Source organism: Phyllopteryx taeniolatus, chromosome 4, assembly GCF_024500385.1.
Source record: "Phyllopteryx taeniolatus isolate TA_2022b chromosome 4, UOR_Ptae_1.2, whole genome shotgun sequence".
NCBI classification, from domain to species: Eukaryota; Metazoa; Chordata; class Actinopteri; order Syngnathiformes; family Syngnathidae; genus Phyllopteryx; species Phyllopteryx taeniolatus.
This window is the reverse complement of record NC_084505.1, coordinates 3,737,607-3,742,574: the sequence shown is the minus strand read 5'-3', so window position 1 is coordinate 3,742,574 and position 4,968 is coordinate 3,737,607.

The following is a 4,968-nucleotide window of genomic DNA, read 5'->3' as shown; positions in this document are numbered from 1 at the left end:
AGTCTTTGGCGCACAGAAGCGCTATTCTTTTTCTTCCCCCCCCCTCCCATAGGCTGCTACACATTTGTTTACTGTATATGGTGCATTAAAAGAAAAGGGGATGAGTGTGTGTAATGCATTAAAATCTTTGAGGGCAGGCAAGGCAGACAGCAGGGCGTCTCGACCAGGAAACAGCACTGACATACTGAAAGCCGGTCAAACACCCACACTCGCCCGACCCTCACCAGCCCCCCAAGAAACCCTGAATATGTGTGTGTGCACTGACGTGACTAGTGAAAAAAATATTTACGGTGAATGGTGTGAGTGTGTGAAAAGAGAGTGATTAAGAGGCATGGCTCCTGCAGGTCGGGCCCATCTGGTGGGACAACCATAGGGATACATTACATTATCACTTCAACTTATTAATGAATGCAAGTGAGGTGAATCTCTCTCTCTCTCGCTCCCGAGTCCCCACATATATGCTGTATACCCAAACACATCCATCCATTTTCTTTACCGCTTATCCTCACTAGGGTCCCAGCTATCTTCGGGGGGGAGGGAGGGTACACCCTGAACTGGTCGCCAGCCAATCGCAGGGCACATAGAAACAAACAACCATTTTCACTCACCTACACCTACGGGCAATTTAGAAGAAGAAGAAGAATCATCTTTTATTGTCATGAACATGCACACGAAATTTGTTCTCTGCATTTAACCCATCACAGTGAACACATACACATGTTAGTGAAACACACTGGAGCAGGGGGCAGCTGAAGCACCCAGGGAGTATTTCGCAGGTATCAGTGTCTTGCTCAAGGACACCACAGCCGTGAGTCCGGGGGACGTTGGGGGATGGTCCAGTCGGGGTCTTGAACCTAGGTCCCCGATGGTGGCAGGTGATGATCTTAACCATTGGGCCACGGCAGTCTTCAATCAACTAACCACAAATGTTTTTGGGATGTGGGAGGAAACCGGAGTGCCCGGAGAAAACCCACGCAGGCACGGGGAGAACATGGAAACTCCACACAGGTGGGGCCATGATTTGAACCCTGGTCCCCAGAACTGTGAAGCAGATGTGCTAACATCAGATGTGCATATATATATATATATAGAGAGAGAGAGAGAGAGACAGAGAGAGAGAGATAAAGAAAGAGAGGGAGAGAGAGAGAGAGAGAGAGAGAGAGAGAGAGAGAGAGAGAGAAAAAAAGTTCGATCAGCAACCCCCACATCGGCGATTGATTTCAGCCACCCCACTAAAAATGTTGTGGCTATCCCCCTGTATAAAATGTTAGGCCTTGTTGGAAGTGTGTGTCTATTCCTTACCCTTATTGAACCACTCTCGCCACAACTTTCCACTGCGTGTTCGTTGCTTTTCCAGTGAAAGATAACCAAAGAATGAACTCACACTCGTTGCAATTTGATCCGTGTTTATGTCCCAGAGCTCAGTATGATTACGTCACTGACACACACACGGAGACCACCCCACTCGGAAACCGTTAGCTAACTAGCCGCTGCTGAGCTGCTATAAGCTACTGACGAACACGTGCCAAGGCATCATCCATGGTTGTTGCTTTTGAAATAAGAAACGTGAGCTTTATGAGAACACCGCCATGTGTTTTTTTTTGTTTGTTTTCTGCTGGTTACTACCAACGCTCCGCCGTGCTATTGAACGAAAACAATACCGCCACCTCCCGTTCTCAAACGTTTCCTACACAACGTAACTTGATTTAAACACTGCCAGACATTACTAGAAAACACAGTTACTTAATGGATTCTTTTACAAGGGGAGTTATTAATTAATTGATTGTTTATTTTTAAGCATTTTGAGGTTTTTCCATCCATCCATTCATTCTCTGAGCCGCTTATCCTCATAAGAATAAGGACGCTCTAACCAGTCGGTTTGAGGTTTTTATTTATTTGTATTACAAAAAACTTGATTTGATTTTAATATTTTTTGTTGTTGTTGTTGTTTTAATTCTGATGTTTTTTGGGGGGTAATGTGCTTTTGAAATTGTTTTTGTATTTTTCTGGGGGTGAATTCTTTTTGAAGAATTTCTTTAAAAATAAAAATGTAAATTTAATTTTCTGAAACTTGTTTTTTGAAATGTGCTTTTGAAATAGTGTTTGAATTTTTCTGGGGGCGAATTTCTTTTTAAGAATTTCTTTAAAAAAACATTTTATTTATTTTTCTGAAACTTGTTTTTTGTTGTTGTTTGTTGGCCTTTCCTCCTCCTGCCAAAGCCAACATTATTGTAAGTCCATCCATCCATCCATCCATTTTCTGAGCCGCTTCTCCTCACAAGGGTTGCAGGCGTGCTGGAGCCTATCCCAGCTGGCATCGGGCAGGAGGCGGGGTACACCCTGGACTGGTTACCAGCCAATCGCAGGGCACATACAAACAAACAACCATTCGCACTCACAGTCACACCTAGGAGCAATTTAGAGTCACCAATTAATGCATGTTTTTGGGATGTGGGAGGAAACCGGAGTGCCCGGAGAAAACCCACGCAGGCACGGGGAGAACATGCAAACTCCACACAGGCGGGGCCGGGGATTGAACCTGGGTCCTCAGAACTGTGAGGCTGACGCTCTAACCAGTCGGCCACCGTGCCGCCTTATTGTAAGTCATGTAAGAAATTAATTAAGTCACAAGCCTAATTATATGTATACATTTAACTTCTTTACCAAAGTTAAATCAAACTTAATTGAATCAGCTAAAGTGCTAAATTGCTTTCACAAATTGAATTGACATGCAGTGATAGTCATCACACACAGTAAAGTCGATTTGTTTAACTTATCATAACAAAATTTATGATTTACAAAGCTAAATCAATTAATTTGTTGAATTCGTCAAAACCCCAAATTTAGATAATACGCTGATTTGTTTACTCCACCTAAGTGCACTTCGCAATCGTTTTAAATCGAGTAAATTGCCAACCTCGTCTTTGGCGCATAGAAGAGCTATTCTCCCACCCCCATCCTCCCCCGCCACCTCCACGCATCAATTTTAAGTTGATCAAATAAACTTTGTACGGAAAGTTTGGACTTACGTCAACATTTTCGTTCTATTTGATTACTGCTTCTAGGCATCTTCTCGAACACCTTTAGAGTTATGTGATAAACCCTTGCAGCTTAGGTTACAAACGCTATTTAATTGTTTAACAATTAATTTCCCTGCTTGTATTGTGCATCTTTCCCAAAGTTAGACGCACTGCTTAAACGGCTTAGAACACTAATAATCCAGTCGTGTACAACGTACAGCTACTGTACACGCAACACAATCATAGCGGAACTTGTAAAAAGTCCCAGTCAATATGGCAATCTCGACACGTTAACACAACAACCTCACTAAGCACCTCGTCCCGGGTTATGCAGAATCCGTCAAAGACGCCAGTCCTGAGGTCCTCAATGCCAACATTACGCAACTCATGAGCGATGCCAAAAACAAAACATCGAAAGATAAGAATCTCGCTCGAATGGTGGGCTGCCAACTACAACACCAATTCCAATGAAATTGGGACGTTGTGTTAAACATAAATAAAAACAGAATACAATGATTTGCAAATCATGTTTGACCTATATTTAATTGAATACACTACAGAGACAAGATATTTAATGTTCAAACTGATAAACTTTATTGTTTTTAGCAAATAATCATTAACTTAGAATTTTATGGCTGCAATACGTTCCAAAAAAGCTGGGACAGGGTCATGTTTACCACTGTGTTACATCACCTTTTCTTTTAACAACATTCAATAAACGTTTGGGAACTGAGGACACTAATTGTTGAACCTTTGTAGGTGGAATTCTTTCCCATTTTTGCGTAATGTACAGCTTCAGCTGTTCAACAGTCCGGGGTCTCCGTTGTCGTATTTTACGCTTCATAATGCGCCACACATTTTCAATGGGAGACAGGGCAGTCTAGTACCCGGACTTTTTTACTACAAAGCCATGCTGTTGTAACACATGCAGAATGTGGTTTGGCATTGTCTTGCTGAAATAAGCAGGTCCGTCCATGAAAAAGACCTTGCTTGGATGGCAGCATATGTTTCTCCAAAACATGTATGTACCTTTCAGTAGTATTTTCAATGGAAGACAGGTCTGGACTGCAGGCAGGCCAGTCTAGTACCCGCACTCTTTTACTACGAAGCCACGCTGTTGCAACACGTGAAGAATGTGATTTGGCATTGTCTTGCTGAAATATGCAGGGGCGTCCATGAAAAATACGTTGCTTGGATGGCTTCTCCAAAACCTGTAGGTACCTTTCAGCATTAATGGTGCCTTCACAGATGTGTAAGTTACCCATACCATTGGCACTAACACAGCCCCATACCATAATAGATGCTGGCCTTTGAACTTTGCGTCCATAACAGTCTGGATGGTTCTTTTCCTCTTTGGCCCGGAGGACACGACGCCCACAATTTCCCAAAACAATTTTAAATGTGGACTCGTTGGACCACAGAACACTTTTCCACTTTTCATCAGTCCATCTTAGATGAGCTCGGGCCCAGAGAAGCCGCCGGCGTTTCGGGGTGTTGTTGATAAATGGCTTTTGCTTTGCATCGTCGAGTTTCAATTTGCACTTACGGATGTAGCGCCGAACTGTATTTACTGAGATTGGTTTTCTGAAGTGTTCCTGAGCCCATGTTGTGATATCCTTTACACATTGATGTCGGTTTTTAATGCAGTGCCACCTGAGGGATCGAAGGTCATGGACATTCAATGTTGGTTTTCGGCCTTGCCGCTTACATGCCATGATTTCTCCAGATTCTCTGAACCTTTTGATGATATTATGGACCGTAGATGATGAAATCCCTAAATTCCTTGTAATTGTACGTTGAGGAACATTGTCCTTAAACTGTTCTTCTATTTTCTCACGCACTTGTTCACAAAGAGGTGACTCTCGCCCATCTTTGCTTGTGAATGACTGAGCAATTCAGAGAAGCTGATTTTATACCCAATCATGGCACCCACCTGTTCCCAATTAGC